At 42.9% G+C, this 16647-nt stretch overlaps 1 protein-coding gene across 3 annotated transcripts in view; it reads left to right on the forward strand.

The window, feature by feature from the left end:
* Positions 1–16647, forward strand: part of FAM222B (family with sequence similarity 222 member B) — a 37952-nt gene that overhangs the window by 9252 nt on the left and 12053 nt on the right. The window lies entirely within an intron of this gene.

The following is a 16647-nucleotide window of genomic DNA, read 5'->3' on the forward strand; positions in this document are numbered from 1 at the left end:
TCATTTAATCCTATTAATTTTTAATAGAAAATTAATATTAAGCTAGCATACTTCTAACGTGACTTTGCCTGGGCGCAGAAAGATCCCAGGTTTGTGTTTGCTTTGAAGGAGAAGAGTGTTGGATCCTGCAGGAGCAAGACCCTCGTGGTGGAGCCAGCAGCTGGAGCAGCATGGGGCTTTGAGCCGGGGGAACGCGTCTTTGTAGGGCTGTCACCTTCAGCAAATACAGTAGTAGTGCCCTGTTCCACTTCAGTGATCACAAATGGTGGTTGGATTTCAAATGTATAGCTCTAAAAGTAGCGCTCTGTGGCAGGGTGTTGTTTGTATGCCGTGCTGCTTGGATAAACTGAGGGGAACTGGGGATTTCCAGCTAAATGTGTGCAACAAGTGTATTGTGTGATGATTAGCACAAAGCTGACCTGACTGGTGTCTAGTGGAAAATGACAGTTGAATACCAACTTTAGTAAATTTGAAGTTAAACAATTTAAGGTTTCTGCTGATGAAAAAAAAAAAAAAAACCAAAACAATTGCCATTTTTTACTAGGAGCTAATAAGGGAGAGTTGTGCTGGTGATAGAGAGTTTGTACCCAGCCACCAAACTGTGGCTTTACTACAGTTGATGTTCTGCAGCCTCCAAAACAGTAAACTTGAAACAGGAAGATCTGCTCTGTGAGTTGATGGTATCTTTCTCGTTAAGATAGATTCTGGGAAAGTAAGCTGCATTCCTTAGCTCTTGCAAACCTTTTTAATTGTTTTTTCTCACAACCTTAGCTTGATCTTATCATGTAAGTAATTGTTGCATCATATTTGCTTTATTCTCTCTACTGGGAAGTCAGATAATTGCTTTATACTTTTTAATGGGAAGTGTTTGGGAAGCCTGTTACCTCTGAGATGCAGATGAGGAGTGCAGCAACTATCGCAACACTTGCATTTTGCCCAGCTTTTCTGGAGCTCCGGAGACAGCGAGCAGAAGGGAGGCATGGGTGGCTGGCACCTTCTCTAGAGCCGAGTAGCAGCCGTAAAGTTACGTGGTGTTTTAGACTCCGTCATAAAAGTAAAGCTACCAGCTCTGATGTGCCTTGTATTTAGGTATCATCTGCGGGAATATTCAGCCAGACTTTCCTTATGAAGTAGTATTATAGGATATTAATTATTCATAGTCAGTTTAATTCTTCTTTCTTGCATATTTAATTGTAATAGCATGCTGTATGTCACGGTGATTTCCCAGAAGAACTGTACACCAAAGGAAACCCATTCAGGTATATAGTCTTAAATATGTCCGTGCTAATCTTTGTTGTTTAATTTTGGCGCAGAATGGGTCATTATCAGATGTTTCTTGTGGAGAAACAATTATGCAAAATCATGATTTCACTTAATCTTTCAGCTAAATTCTTCAAGTTCAAATAGCTGGTTTGATTTCTGCTGATGGCATTTACGTTGTCTTGCTTATTTTATGAGGAAAAAATGCTTAATGGGAGGGAGGACGTGACTTTTGTTTTCTTCTCTGAAGGGGGGAACCTCTATCAAAGACTTCGGCAGTGCCAATCGATTTCTTCCAGAAGATGAAGGAAGGGAATAAGATTTTTATTGAGTTTTTTTTAGTGATCAGAATAGCAATGCCAAACACTTGTGTGATTAAGACTTTTTTTTTTTTTTTTTTTAACATCTAAGATGGGCTCTTAGTGCTTGATGTGAGAAAATATTGGAGACACAGGAACTGCAAATGCATTCCAATTTAATTTGCATTACCCTCGTTCTAGAGCTGTTTCATGCTTCTAAGGCACTTGGTGAAACCAAATCCCTCATCTTTGGAGAGCAGGATTGTTCTCTGAGATTTACTGTAGGAGTTTAAACTTCTGAAAAATCTGTTTACAATGTGTCTGAACTGGAGGACAGAGGACACAGTAGAGACTGTTATCTGTTTACTGCTCAGATAAGGAGGTGGAATAGATTGCTGGCCTGTTTCTGAACTCTGCTTAATGAATGGTTGCTAGGCAAATTGCATCTCAATCAGCTTAATCCTCAAGATGTCATTTACAGGTCTGCTCTTTGTGAGGGCCAGAACCGTGTGCTTTCAAACTGTACAGGCCAGAAATTGCTAGCAAAGCAGCTTAGAATAGCTTGTTCAAAAATTCAGCGTACATGTGTTGCTGAGCTGCCCAATTTAAAGTGCCTGTTGTCGCAGGGCCATCGTTGCATGGCCGTGCGCTAGATTAGATGTTCAGTGATAGACAGGAGGCAGCAGCATCATTAGCACCATTTCTGGATCAGCCCAGCATACGTCGTAACGTTTTGGCACTGGATTAATGTGAAAGAAGACATTTCTATATGGGGACTGCGTTGCTGACGTGATGAAAGGTATTTCTGTTTTGGCTGAGTTTGCTCAGAGCCCGGTGTGGTTTCAGGGTGTATCTGTGGGACATGATCAACTTTGGCAAACAGCTGGAAGTGGGAGGTGGTGTTAGCTGGCACGGGGCAGGGAGCTGGGGCTGGCCTTGGTGAGAGATCTCTAATCGGGGTGGGGGGGGGGCACGGGCTGGTCATAGGAAGGCTTCAACCTGCCTCTGAAGCACTGGACTTTCTCCCACAGCATCAGGAGAGCGCCAGTTAATTGCATATGCTGGTATGTGTGTTGCCCACATACACTAGGCTCATGATTTAGTCCAAAGGAAAAAGTTTCCTAACACAGTTAAGCTTTAACAGTCTCTTTGTAAAGAAAGATAGCAAGATACTTGTTTTTATTGGTTTCCCATGACAGTGATTAATCTTACTGCAGGCAGAGCATTGTTCTTTGCATGGCTACACCTTCCTTTCCTTTGAAATATATCCTCTGTGAGTGCTGTATGTCACGACACTGAACAGTGTAATGCAAACTGGAAAAGGCTGGACTTGTTGAATGCTAAAGACATTTTAGAACAGTTTATGGTGACCGTGTGCTGATATGAAATGTCCTTCATGTGGCACGGTTACTAAAAGTGCAGGTGAAAGTGTAACCTGTGAACTTTGCAGTGCTTGCATAGTTTAGATGTGCGCAGCTTTTGTGTTATTCGAAAATGCTATTAGAATTTTAGGAAAAGATTGTATTAAAACGTTGAGAGCCTCTCCAAATAAAGCCATATATAAAATATTCTACCTTAGTCACCATCAAAATGACAGTGGTGCTTGCATCTTTATGCTATAGATGGGAAGAGGACTGTTGAACAGAAGACTTTGTGATCAGAGAGTACTTTTCATGCAAATGAAGATTTTATTACATGCTGCTGAATCAGGGGCTTGTGTAGCGAGAACAGCACAGAAGTGATAAGATCACTTTGTCATAGCTTGAAATTTTGCCCAGCGTGTCTTTCAGATCGCTGAAATGGGCAAGAAACACTCTTGTTAAGGGCACAGCAGTAACTGATATAATATTTTGGGGGCAGGGCTTTTTGTTCATGGTACAGTCTGTCTGCAGTGATCTGCCACGTGTCCACAGCCCTGATCTCAAAGCCATGAGGAACTGCAACGAGTAGGTGACCCTGCGTAGCGGCAAAGTCATAAAAGCTCCTGTTCCTGATGGGATTCTGGTTCCATTCTTGCCTGAACGGGTACATAATCTCTCCTCAGTGAGGAGCTGTTAGCATTGGGTGAAGCAGAGTTGTCCATCCTTTTGGCTGGGTTAGCCTGTGTTGCCTGTTCCCGAGCTGTGCAGGGGCTCTGCACACACCGTGGAGCTGTGTTTTGATGCAGAGGGCACCCATCCAGGACTGGCTGTGTTGGTTTTCCTTTTGTATTTGTTAGCTAATATCATCTTCCCAATGTCCTTCTTTCATGGTTAGAACCGGTTTGGTTTAATGAGCACTGTTGTTGCCAACAAGCAAATGGATATGTGTAGTGGAATAGGCATCTAAATCTTCCCCTGCGGATGGGTAGTGTTCAGCATCCTGATGTGACCTTGGTAAAAGTTCTCCGTTGTGTTACTTTCCCTCTTTTTTTCCCTGTCTTGCTGTGTAGCAGCTTTCCTTACAGAGAAGCATCAGAGCTATTGGAAATCTCTCCTCTCTTCTCTTCCTCCCTCTGGAGACATTGTCAGCATAACACCCAAGCTTGATGCCTGAATATTCTGCTTTTGCACAATCAGGAGGCATTCAATGAAATAGCAAGATGAGAAGAAGTTTAAGATTTAGGACTGACATTTTTAGACACTCTTCAGTCCATAATTTTGAATAGTCCTGGTGAGGAAGGTCGTGGCTTCCTTTACATGGGATACCCCCATATGTGTGTGGTGAGCATCCATCAGGGTGTATAGTGCAGGGGAGAAACAAGCTTAACAGCCATCAAATTGCAGTGTGGGGTTGTTCATATTTCGAATTCTCAGCTGAAGAGTGTAGGAACAAAATCTAACCCTGCACATTCCTGGAGAGTTTAAGAGTGGCAGGATGGAACCTTTTCCCCGTTTTTCTCATGCAGATTATGGTAAGGATTATTCAGTGTTTAAAATCTGGTTTATACTGGCTTCTGAATTTCATTTAAAATAAACATCTGGAGAGCTTTTTGATCTCCTGTACAAGACTGTTATCTGCCTCACTTGTTAAAATGACTTCTGCTTAATATTTAGTGAAAGGCAAAGACCTAGATCATTTTGACCCAGAGGTGATTTTTTTAAATGGTTCACATTCTGCAGTTAGAAATTTCCACAAGCACAGAGCCTATCCAGCAGATATTTAAAATGCTTTCTCCTAGGGAGTGTGGCAGCGATAGGTTATATGTTTCTTCTGTGCTGCTTTTTGGGATCTGCACAGCTGCTACCTGTAGTGTGATGCATACTTCTGCAAAGCCTCGTTCTCCTGGTGCTGGGCACGTATCAGAGCGGATGCTCCATGCGAGGAGAGTTACAGTCTTGTCCCTTTGCAGCTTGCAGTACAAAGCCTTCCTCTGGGAGATTGCCACGGTTTGCCAGTATCCCACAGTCAGATCAGTGGAACGGTAGCACACAGGGAGTAATCAGTTATTTATTCAAATAGCCATTACATTTGGAGTATGTTTTCCCTAATTTGACAGGAGCTCACTCCTCTACTCTTTACTGGAGACTGAAAATGTGTGCCCGTGGTGAGAGTGCTGGCTATGTGCTTCCTCTGTCTTTCTGCCTTTGAAATGGGTTCCTGTTGCTCTTTGGCAGACCCTGAAGCAGTGAACTGTGGAAGCAGCATATTCAGAGCGAGAGTGACTTTACCTCTTTGTTTTCTCTATTTATTTATGTCTGTATGGGATCAGCTGGTCCCACATTATGTGTGAAGTAGTTAAATTTTAGCCTGCATCTGTAGGATGTGATTCCTCCCCCTCCCCTCCAGTCTCTTTGATCAAATCAAATAAAAACGCAGCACTTTCATTTCTAGTTTTGTAGTTTCAAAGACAATCTCTTGACATGCTCTAGCAGTCTGGACCTGAGTCCTTTTTTTTCCTTAGTCCAAAGGTGCACTATGTCTTGCACCTTTCTCTGCATCAGCAGTTGCAATCTGCATTGGCTTTTATCTGTATCAAAAGACAAATGGAAGAGAGCAAAACACTGCAGGAATGGGAAACAGACGTACATGTGGAGTGGAAATATGTAATCAGTCTGCCACATGTAGTACAGATCAGTTTCTGTATTGGAAATCTGTAGCCTATACTCCCAGAAACGTGAGGTTAGATTTTTAGGCTTTGAAGGTTGGTTAATCCCCCCCAGCAGTTAGTACCAACATAAAATTTTCTGTGATGTCAAGCCTTTGCTTCTAAATGCTTTTTTTTTTTTTTTTTTTTTTTGCATATGTCAGCTATACAAAGCAACACTCAATTTGAGAAATGAGCATTCAAACACTCCGTAAGCATTTTATTTTTGTCTGCTTTGTGAGCAGCTGAACACATGTCCAGGCTGAAATACGCTGAGCTGCTGCTTCCCGGCGAGCGCGCCAGTGCCGCTCAGCATCAGGATCAGTGCGAAGGCTCCCGGCCACGCAGGTGTGGGACAGTTTGGAACTTTGTCTGGTGTCCTGAAAAGGCATTCCTGACCTCCATCCTGGAAAAGCACATTTGCAAATCTCCTGCTCGACTGCATCCCGGGGGAGAGGATCCCAGCTAAGTCGGACTCGTTCATACCCAGTTTCTCAGCGAGATGAGCAGATGAGCACTCTGGTCGCTGTCATCCCGATCAAAATCTGATCTGTGTCTGATGGCATTCATAATGTCGTGGTACGCATTACTTTTTCAGAGTAGTAGTGCTTAAAGTGAAGTGTGTTTCTCTCTGCATTAAGGAGTCAGATTCAGCTGTTCAAAGCAAGTTGATAAATTGCTTTTCATTAAGTGTCTGAGCGCCAAGGGGTTCAGTATGTGTTTCAAGGAAAAAATACATTAATTACAGCTTCTGTAGAGCATTTATCAATCACATAGTTATAAACAGTACTGATGCAGTTAATTGAAGGTAGAAAAAATTTACCTTTTGAATTTGTTGACTGTAGCAATTCTGTGGTTGGAAAGACAAATTGGAAATAAAAATGAAGCGATACTTTGGGGATTGCCTGAGTAACTGTCTTGAGTATACACTTGACTCTTGCACAGTGTTCAGAGAGGGTGTGCTGCCTTTTAGCATGAGATGCACCGTGGGGTCAGGGCTGCCTATGGCTGTCACAGCCCCGGTTATCAGGAGCTCAGTGTTTGTGCAGGCAGGTTTGTGCTGTGTTTGCTGTTGAGGTACAGTTGGGCTGCAGTAGCAGTATTTGTTCTCTTACCCACACAGCCAGGTTGTGTTTACCACGCAAAGGGATGTCTCACTGACTGTAGTACAGTTACAACTGCCTCTGCATCCTGTCCATACACTTTATTTACTGCCATGTGTGTGTTGTTTTTTTTTTTTTTTTTTTCAAAAGAAAAAGGCAAGTGCAGAGGAAGAAGGATGCAGAAAATCAAAAAAAATCTCATGCTCACCTGTAGTCAGTAGAACTTATGAAAAAAGAAATCTTCTGTGAATGTAAACTTTGGATAAAGGCGATGTGTTGGTGGCTGCTGATGGAATCAGGTGAGATCACACTGAAGTGTTTTGTCTCTAGGCCTGATAAAAATCTCTGGTGCTTGTGGTGTGCAGAGGTTTTGAAAACATCTTGCACACTGTGTTGTTTTCCCTGTGGCTGTTTTAAACTGCCAGACATGCAACTGGCCAGTTTTTATGCTTCTTAGGAAAGCACTGAGAATAGCAGAAACTTTTTACAGTAGCTCATGACTAATGTATTTCTTGTCCTAGCTTTTGTTGAGTTGTTATGAGATGGCCTTTGAGTTTCTTGGAAGACTGATAAGGACACTAGGTCTGTGTCAGGACAAGCCAGCGGGGCACCAGCACCTCATTCTGAAGGTTGATGGGAAAACGCCGTCTCAGTGTCTGGTCCAGCTCTTTGGTATTTACCTGATGGCTTGTATTTTCTGCTGGTGAGTGTTTTGTACTTGTGTTGCAGCTTCTGTTTGAGGTTCTTAGAATACTTTTCATCTTCACAGTAGGCTGCACCATATCTCCAGCTACAGCAGAAGGTCTTATCTTCACCTTACAAATGTGTATCTAAGAGCTGATGTGTTCATGGTCTGGTAGGAAGCTCTGGCACTGTGTGCAGTTACACAGAGATCTCCAGTTTTGTATCTTAAATAAAAATCTGCTGTATATGTCTCTGCTTGATTTGTAAATGGGCTGTTAAAATTTCACCATAGATGGGACCTTAGTTCAGTATCCAAAGAGCTAAATACTAAACCAGACAACTGTCAGTGAAATGGTACAGGTCAGAGTGGTACACATGCATAACCAATGCAAACTGAAATCCACACCCCTGTGAGCCTGCCCACCTGTGTTCACACACCACCAGCACACCTGGTCCACAAGTGAGTCACTTTTTTTTCTTAATATGCAAGTTCAGTTTTTTATTCTATATGAAGTCTAATTCATTCTACCTCATCTTATTTGCAAATATTTCTCATTTTCAAGTGAATCTATTTTTAAAACGGGACTCAAAGCATATTTTTCAATACCTAACAAATGTCTGGATTGTTGTTTTTGTGTTGCATAGAGGTAAAATTTGTTCAAAGTCAGCTCTGAAAAAATGTTCTTTTTAAATAATCAGCTTGTAATAAACAGAGGAAGATCACTATTTCCCTACTCGGGGAACTGTCATAATCTGTAACTTCTAACGATATTTTAGAAGGAAAAACTGTTATCCTTCTGTCATGTGCAGCCACAAGGATTTCTGTAAGTCATGATTAAGACTTTAATTCTGGGCTTTTATAGGGTAAATGTGGAATGAGAGAAGATAATGATAATGGTGATCTGTGTGAAGCAGCCACAGGAGGAGGAACTATTTCATGTTTCCTTTCCCCTTCACCGAGGCAGCTGTTTGCTGTACTTACTTCCTTTTCAGATCTGGGAAGGCAAGAAAGTCGAGAGGGAGGAATTCTGGCTGAGAGTGGCATGAGGAAGCTCACAGGTTGTGCACGTCCTTTATGGTAAAGTAAAGCCCAGAATTACAACCTCATGCTTCTCGCAGACATCGAACATGTAGGAAAGCTGCACGTAGCAGCGATGCAGTGCACGTTCTCGCTGATGGTGTTGAGGTTCTAACTGCAGACTCTCCACTATGGGAAAGGGGTCAGTGTGTATTTTGGTTTCTTATCACTCAAGGGCAGAAGGAAGTTGCGCATGAGGATGGAGAATGTCTTCTGTTAGGGGAATGCGTGGTGCCTCCGTTGGGGTATGTGTTAGCAGCATCCTGTGGTTTGGTAGTCACTGGGCTGACCTGGGTTTGCTTTGGACGGGAGTCATCTCAGCTAACCTGAATACCGTCACGTTCACATGAAAACATGCACACTTGTATCTGTAAGTCTGTTCTGTATTCTATAGTAGCTGCTGTGATATTATAGATGCTGCTGGAGCATGTAGGAAGAAAGTGGGTATAGTTTGCCCCAAGGATAATGGACGCTGTGGGGGAAGGAATGTTTGTACCTCTCAGTATCTTGTTGAAGAAAATGGTATCTTCTGTGCATGTTACAGGAACAAGTAGGGAGTCTGTTTTGCATTTTGAAAATATGAATGTAAGCCTAATATCCTGGGCAAGTTATGATTTTGATGACAGTGCTTTATTTACCTGGCCTCTGCACTTAACTGCTCCAGTTCAACTGTAGCATCCTTTGCTCCCTCTCCTAAATGACTGTGCAGATTTATTTGCTGTGAAACTTAACTAAGATACACCCCAGACTGTTTCTTCATCCATGTTTCCCACCAGTACAGCATTAAAAACTTGGAGTTGGAAGTTACCATATAAAAGGAGAAGGAAGATTAATTAAAGGTCAGAGTGCTTTAGTGTAGTGAAAATTCAGAGGAGGCAGATACAAAGTTATTCAAATCTCTTTTGACCTCAGGCAGGTTGATTTTCCTATTTCTTGCATATGTTCCCATGGTAAAAGTAGTATCTCATCTGTCTCATAAGTGACCACTAGCATATGTGTTTCAAGCACAGCCAGAAATACTCCTTTGAAGCTTTGGCCAGGCCCTACAATCGTCCCAACTTGTCTTTTCTACATCTTTCCTTCGCCTTAGAAGTGGCCTGCAACACCTGGCAAGACCTACTTACGCCTGTGTTGTCTGTCAGCTCCTGCCACATTGCTGAATACGGAGTTAAATCTAAAAATAGGCTTAAAAAGAGGTGAGGGCTTTGAGAGAAGTAAAATAAGCCACTGATTTGGGTCATGAAAGGGAATTGATGTCACTGGTTCTCTGTTGCAGCTTTCTTGAGCAAAGAAGTTCTGCTCTGAGCCATGAAAATGCAGAGGAGCAGTGGTGAGCAAATGGTGCTCAGGAGAGGGAAGGGTGGTCTGCTTCTAGTTTCTCCCCAGGAGACTGCCTGGACCATGACCTTGTAAGACTGACGTGAGAAGGTCGGGGTGGTATTGAATGCTCCACAGTTTCATTTATCCTCACTGTCTTCTTCAGTGGTAGAAAACTAACCCACTGCTGTCCTTTTAACAAGGAACAACCCCGGCATCGGATGATTAAATGCTTCATCCAAAATTACGTCAGGCACCTGTGGTGAGCTAGATACTTCCCCCGATCTCTTCTGTCATAGGCTAGCCCATAATCAGGACACCAGGCTTCTAACATAAATCTGGTCAAAAAACCTTAAGCCACCATAAAAGGAGTTGTGTGCAATTTTTGCCCGTTTCAGAGTGGTTATGTGGCTTCAGTAATGTTTGTTAAGTGCTTTGATATGCTTTGGTGAAGGGCAGAATGTTAATAATTAAAATTGGAAGGAAGTTCTAAAGTAGTATGAGGGATGACAACCACTTTCAGGTCTGTTAGTTAACAAAAAGGCAAAATATAAATTGAGGAATCAGCAGGAATTTAGTTTAATGCTCCCTTCCCCCAGCCACCTGCATGGGCTGAGCACAAAAAGCAGCTAATTGTCTGCTTCGCTGCGGAGATGAAAGAAGCTGGTCTTACAACAGGAAAGGCTATTGAACTGCATGAAGGTGGTTAAATTATCAGCACTGAAAACCTTTTGACTTGTTATATTTACATGCTCAAAAAATACGTTATTTGTACTGCTATTTGCAGCATTCGGGGGCTGATGAAACCAGCATCTCATGACATGAATCTTATGTTTCAGTCCATGTAATTAAGAGGTCAGTAGAACTGAAACTTGCTTTTGAAACTCTATGCCTTCACCCTGTTTGGGTATTGTCGAAGGGTGTGTTTGGTGAGGACAGGCCCTCTTAATGGCTTTATTTTGGCCCAGCTAACGAGCTGTTTGCAGAATTGCGCTGTGATTTGCAGTGGGCAGACTGTAAAAGCGGCCTCATGTTTGTCCATTTTACTGCTAGGAGTTTCATTTGCAAAGTGCAGGCAGGAGCAGGCTTCTTGCCAGCAACAGCTTCATTCAGATTAGGGCTTTAGTTCAATTATGTCCAATTAACTTTTATTGCAGATAGCAGTGATAATTACTTGCAAGTCAATTTTTTGACTGTGGTTATCCCAAGGCTAAAGTCTGAGCTTGATGGATTTTAATAACTGAAGTGACGTATAGCTTTTCCTCTTTTTTTTCTTCTTTAGGCCTCAATTAGATGAAAGGTCAGAAGCTATGTAAAAATCCATCTTACAATTAAAGCCAACTGTTCTACTCTTCAGCAGATGCGTAGTCCTGTGTTTTAAAATAATCTCTTGGGACCGACCTAAAAAAGGTTTTTTAAACTCTAAGATCATAACCTTGAGCTTGCTGCTGCTTTATCCGAAGAGGGAATTTGATGGAGCTGATGTCACACATGACGGTAGCTGCCTGCCTGGAGCCGAGAGCCACCACCTTGGCTTTTTTTACTGCACTAGATCCTGTTCAAAATTGCTCACCAAGAAGCCTTTAGTGATAGCCCTTGGGTGTGAGGAGTGTGATATGAACAATATTCCATTTAAGTGCTGTTACCCCAGAGCTGCTTCATTTTCTTCCGTGTTGAACGGTGCCGTCCCAGCTCAGGCAGAGCTGTGCTGCAGCAGGTGCCTCCCCTCACCTGAAGCACCCTATGTACATTTAAATTCTCTCTGCTTTCGCCTCAAAACTATTTAATTTTGTTGGCTGAGTAACATTATAAATGGAGGTCAGCCTAAAAGGTGAGATGGTTTACAAGGAAAATCATAGTTAATTAAACTGCAAGAAGCAAAAATTGATTTTGATCGAAACTGTTGCAGGGCTCTACAAAAGATTCACCTGAATGCAGAAAGCCAAAAGGTCCTGTGCTGGCAGATGCTGACGGTGCACTCAGCTTGTTACAAAAGACGACTTTCTATTGTTCGGTCTTCCTATTTATTTATCCCCAAGTACACTTGATGCTATTGTGATTTATTGCCATTTCAAAAGACTACCTCTCTGCGCATTATTTTGCAGTTTTCCATTTATAAAACATGAAGAGGATGTGATACCGGTTGGCAATGAATACAGTGCTAGTTTGGTAATTTTGTTCCAGGAAACGGTAAGATCTATCTCTGGCTCTTCAGCAGTCCTGGGAAAGGGCCATTCTGGTAAGTGCCCAAGAATAAAGGGGAGTTTGAAGGCTGGAGAAAGGCAGGAAGCCTGCAGGATCAGTCTAGGCACTGTCAAACCAGGCATGGCTGGCTGGAGGGAATTGCATTGAATGCTGAGGTTGGTGGGGGGTTCAGCATCTGTGGTTGACATGAACAAATTTTTGAAACCCCTAGATTTTAGGTTACTTTGGGAGAGGGAGAAGGAATGAGTCTCATTTGGTCTTGAGCAGCCTACTGGGGGGTAAATGAGACACTGAGCTTCCCTTGGAGCATGAAAATTGGCTTGGATTCAATTATGTTTCCTGGCAAGCTCTTACAGACATTTGTACCAAAGAAACTTCACAACCCAAGTTAGTTTTTGTTTTTTTGTTTGCAGCATTTATATATGCTGAACTTGGAATGTGCCGCGTGTGCATAGGGGTTGCCATAAATCCCACCAGCGGTTATGGAATTTCATGGGGCTACCTTGTGAATAACGAGGAGAAGTGAAGCGTGTCAGCCAGCCACAAGTGCTTAACAACCCTTGCGGGCTTAGGGGACCCCAGGGTGCTGGAAACTTGGAATAGTTTGGAGCTTTTCTTTTGTATGTGGGTGGATGCTCCTGCTTCCTCCTGGCCCCAGGCTTTGTGAACAGGCCTGCAGTTAATCGTGGAATTTCAGACATGCATGTTTACTTTCAGGAACCTAACATTAGACTTCACCAGCTTGCTTTCGTCTAAACCAGCTCAGTTTTCCATATTTTGCTGGCCAGGGATCGTTTAGGGGGGTGTTTCCTTTGTGTGCTTACCCTGTAAGGCCTCTTGGGAGCTTCAGAGATTGGCGTATTTAAAAACTTGGCAATAACTCTGCATATGTGGTCTGTTTATATAATGATAAAGCTGTGTTAGAGTATTAGAAAATTCCTAGCAGTACCGAGTTGCTTTGCACCTAGGTTTTACTCTAGTTTATAAAAGTACCCCCTGGCCCGAGGAGCACTGCGTTTGGCAGAGGCAGTACTAAACTTTGAATATCAGCCAGAAAATAATATATCTTTTTAGTCCAGAAAGTAAGTTTTACTGGAGCCGATTCTTACCTCTGCAGGGAGGGTGTCCCTGGGCAATGAGTAGAGGTGGGCTCTTCTGTCCCACCCGGTGAGCCTTGGTGGTGACAGGGCTTACTGTGAAAATGAGTGCGTGGAACACTCTGCTGCCTGGACCAAAAACCACCCTGATGTGCAGGTAAGGCTGAACGTAATAGTCATTGTGGGGATGTGACAACTACCCCCAAATCCCTCTTAAGCTTAACATGCTTTAATTTAATTATTAATAAGTCTTAGGAGAAAAAAAAAAATCTGTTCATCTGTCTAAACCTGCTAACTATTTCATAGAGCATCCTGCAGTACATGTGCTGTTAAGATTATATCCTGCAGCCAGATTTGATTAAAATCACTTCAAAGAGGGGTATTTATTTATTTATTCAAATCTAATGATTGTTTTCCTCTAGAAATGTACTTTATTTTTTTTATATGTATTTTCAAGACAGAACTAGTTATGCTGTGTTTGGCAGTATACAGAATCAGTTTAAAATACAATTTAAAAACTTTAAAGGTAAGGGCTTTACAGCTGCCCTCCATTGCTGGGTGCCCGAGCCTACTGGTCACCTTGCTCTCCAGTTTATAGCTGGCTGGTTTAGATGACAGTGTTGCTGAATCTGGTACAAGTGCAAAAAAAACCCCTCAGTTCCTGATTCACTGTGTCTGTTGCAGTTCCCCCAGTAACACACCGCCCATCCTCGGAGGGGCTGGGGCAGCAGCCGCACAGGGAGCTTTGCAGGTGCTGGTGCCCACACAAGTTGCCGCCAAGGAGCTGAGTCTGCTAGCGAGAAGTCTTGACGTGCCAAGTTCAGTTTATCTCCTGCTCTGGACTAATTAGAAGTAATAAAGTCGAGCGCAGGAGGGGATGATGGGCCCAGCTGCCTTTGTGTCAGGACCCTGCGCTGCCGACCTGAGACCATCACAGTGTGAGACAGCCGTGAATGCTCACCCCGATCCAAAATAGAGCCCATGCAGGGGATTTCGGTTCGTTTTACCTGGGCCGTACGTTGGAGTTGTCTGCACTAGCTCGTGCTGAAGGAGAGTCAGGTCAGAAAGTAGTAGTCAGGTGCAGAATATCTCGAAGATAATAAACGTTAATTAAATTCTAAAAAAAAAAAAAAAAGAAAAATGCGAACAAACTTGCTTGTGAAGATATTTCAAATGCATTTTCAGATACTGAAATCTCAATTTTGAAAAACTATGTTAATTTCATAGAGAACAAAAATTGGAGCAGGAATTTAATTATAACATGGAATTCAGCAATGGAGTTATGGTCAGCACTTCTATATAAGTCTGAATTTCTTTTTTTAATGCTCAGCAGTGACCTAGATGGCATCAATTTGGTTATTGCAAATCAAGCTAAAAGAATGATTTTATGCTTCTACTTAAAATAATTTTTTTAAGTCCAGAATTTCCTTTAAAATGATTATTGCCACCCCAGTCTTTTATGAACCTTTGGCATTGCCTAAAATGATTATCTGCCTGTGGGAACAACTTGCCTTTATAGCCCTCTCTAAAACATTCTTCTCTGTATTGGAGCTAAAGCTTCTGTAAATACATGTTTTGACCTTCAAGGAAATACTGCTGTCTTATCGCAGAAGCCTGGCTATTCTGAGTTGAATTCTGTGACCGCTCTTAATCACTTGTTCTCTCTCTTAATGTGCCATTATCCTGTTTATTGCTGTGTGCGAGGCGCTGAGCCTCTCTGTGGCACTTCAGCAAGAGGCTTACTCAAAGAGTCACAGTGTTCAGGCTATAATGAGCATTAATGACGGAGCAGGTGAGCAAACCCTCCACATATCTTGCTGTCAGAAATGCTACTTGTTCAGTCGAAGAGCACGGTGAGTGCAGTGCTGCGCTGCAGAGCGCATTTCTCTCTTTCGGGGCTGCACACAAACTTGCCATCGGTTAAGTGATGTTTTAGACACGGAGCCCCTCTGGCCGTGCAGGCATGGGAAGTAATCCTGGGCTGGCGTCAGATGTTACTGGACTAAAAGGTAAACTATGCTTAGGTGAATATGGGAATGGTGTGATCTGATTGGTTTTCTGACTGCAACGAAGTCTCTTAATTATGTTTGTTTGCTTGTCACTGAGAAATAAGTCTTGGGTTTTGCCAGTCTTCTGAAGTTGATGAAATGAGGAAAAAAGGAAAATACAATTATTATTTTTTTCTTGCTGACTGTGAGTGTTTGTGTTGCTTACTCACATAAAGCTTGGGCAACTCAGTGATTTTGTCTTCTGATTAAAGGGAGCTGGATTCTTGTTTTGTCTTTTTGGTCTTTCTGGGCATGATTTGGGACAAGAAACTGCTGTTTGCAGAGTTTCACTGAACATTGCATACTTGTAGTCATGAATGAATCTCATCTATAAAGGTCAAGCAACTTTTCAGTTCCTAAAGCGATTCCTTTTAGGTTGTGGATGTGACAGGTCTTCAGTCATCGTTTCTGAACACCTTCTGAAAGACTCCCAAGAACTCTACTTCCTATAGAGGGTGAGAAGAAAATCAGGGTTTAGTTTTATTTTACAAGGTTTTACAACTACATATCCTGGACTTCTGGCAGTGCAGATCACTACTATCTCCTAGCAATGAAATGGAGAATGATGTAAACTTACTCCGTTGGTGGTTGCGCTGTCAGCCCTGCAGCATGGTGAGGTGGTGTGTTTTTCTCGCAGCACTGAGTCGCTGTTACGCTGAGTGGGCAGGGTGATCGGGCAATAGCATGGAGCTGTCAAGCTGACATTCAGTGCCCAAAACTATTTTTAATCGTTAGTCACAGTGACACCCAACAGGCTCGCTCAGCAACACTCGGTCAGTTTATGAGAGCGCTTGCACAGTGAAGATGCAGAAGTTTTTGTAATTTAGTATTTGGATGAGATTTCTTGACCGTTGGTTTAGTCAGCCTTTGCATGTTGGGCCAGAGAGATGCATATAAGCACGGAGCTAATGAATTCTACACAGTAAGTAAGAGCTGTGCTATGGAAAGGCTTAAGTCCGCTCTGTTTGCTGTACTGGTGCAAGTATTCCTTGGACGGTCTGACTTGTGACAGTGATCTGAGGTGAGGTTTCAGATTAAAGTCTTTAAAACGTCGCTGCAGAGAATTCGGAGCTTTCTGGACCACGGAGGCGGCGGCGTTAGCCAGGAGGCCGACGTTGCCACGTCGGGTCTCACCCGAAGGTTTCGTTTCGCTGAGGCAGGCCTTGGCAGTACGGCCCTTTCAGAAGTGGCCTCTGCGGGGTTTCTGCAGCCGCGGCTTCTCGTGTCGGTCTTGAGCTTTCTGCTTCACCTCTTCTGATCTTTGAATGCCTCCCCAGTTGTTTTAATTCGTGTTTGTGGAACAATGACTGAAATTAAATCAGCCTGTAACTTTTGAAGCCTTTAAAGCCTTTCTGTGTTTTGGGGGTCATATAACAAGCCCCAAGACCTTTCTAGCAGCTCCCGGGGTGTTTTGGCAAAAGCACTCCCTGTGTAGCAGCACTGATGCTTGCGGAGATCTGGGCAAGGAGGAGAAGTCAACTGATTTCTCC

The sequence above is a fragment of the Tyto alba genome, unplaced genomic scaffold (genome assembly GCF_018691265.1).
Source record: "Tyto alba isolate M040663 unplaced genomic scaffold, T.alba_DEE_v4.0 Super-Scaffold_19, whole genome shotgun sequence".
Classification (NCBI taxonomy): domain Eukaryota; kingdom Metazoa; phylum Chordata; class Aves; order Strigiformes; family Tytonidae; genus Tyto; species Tyto alba.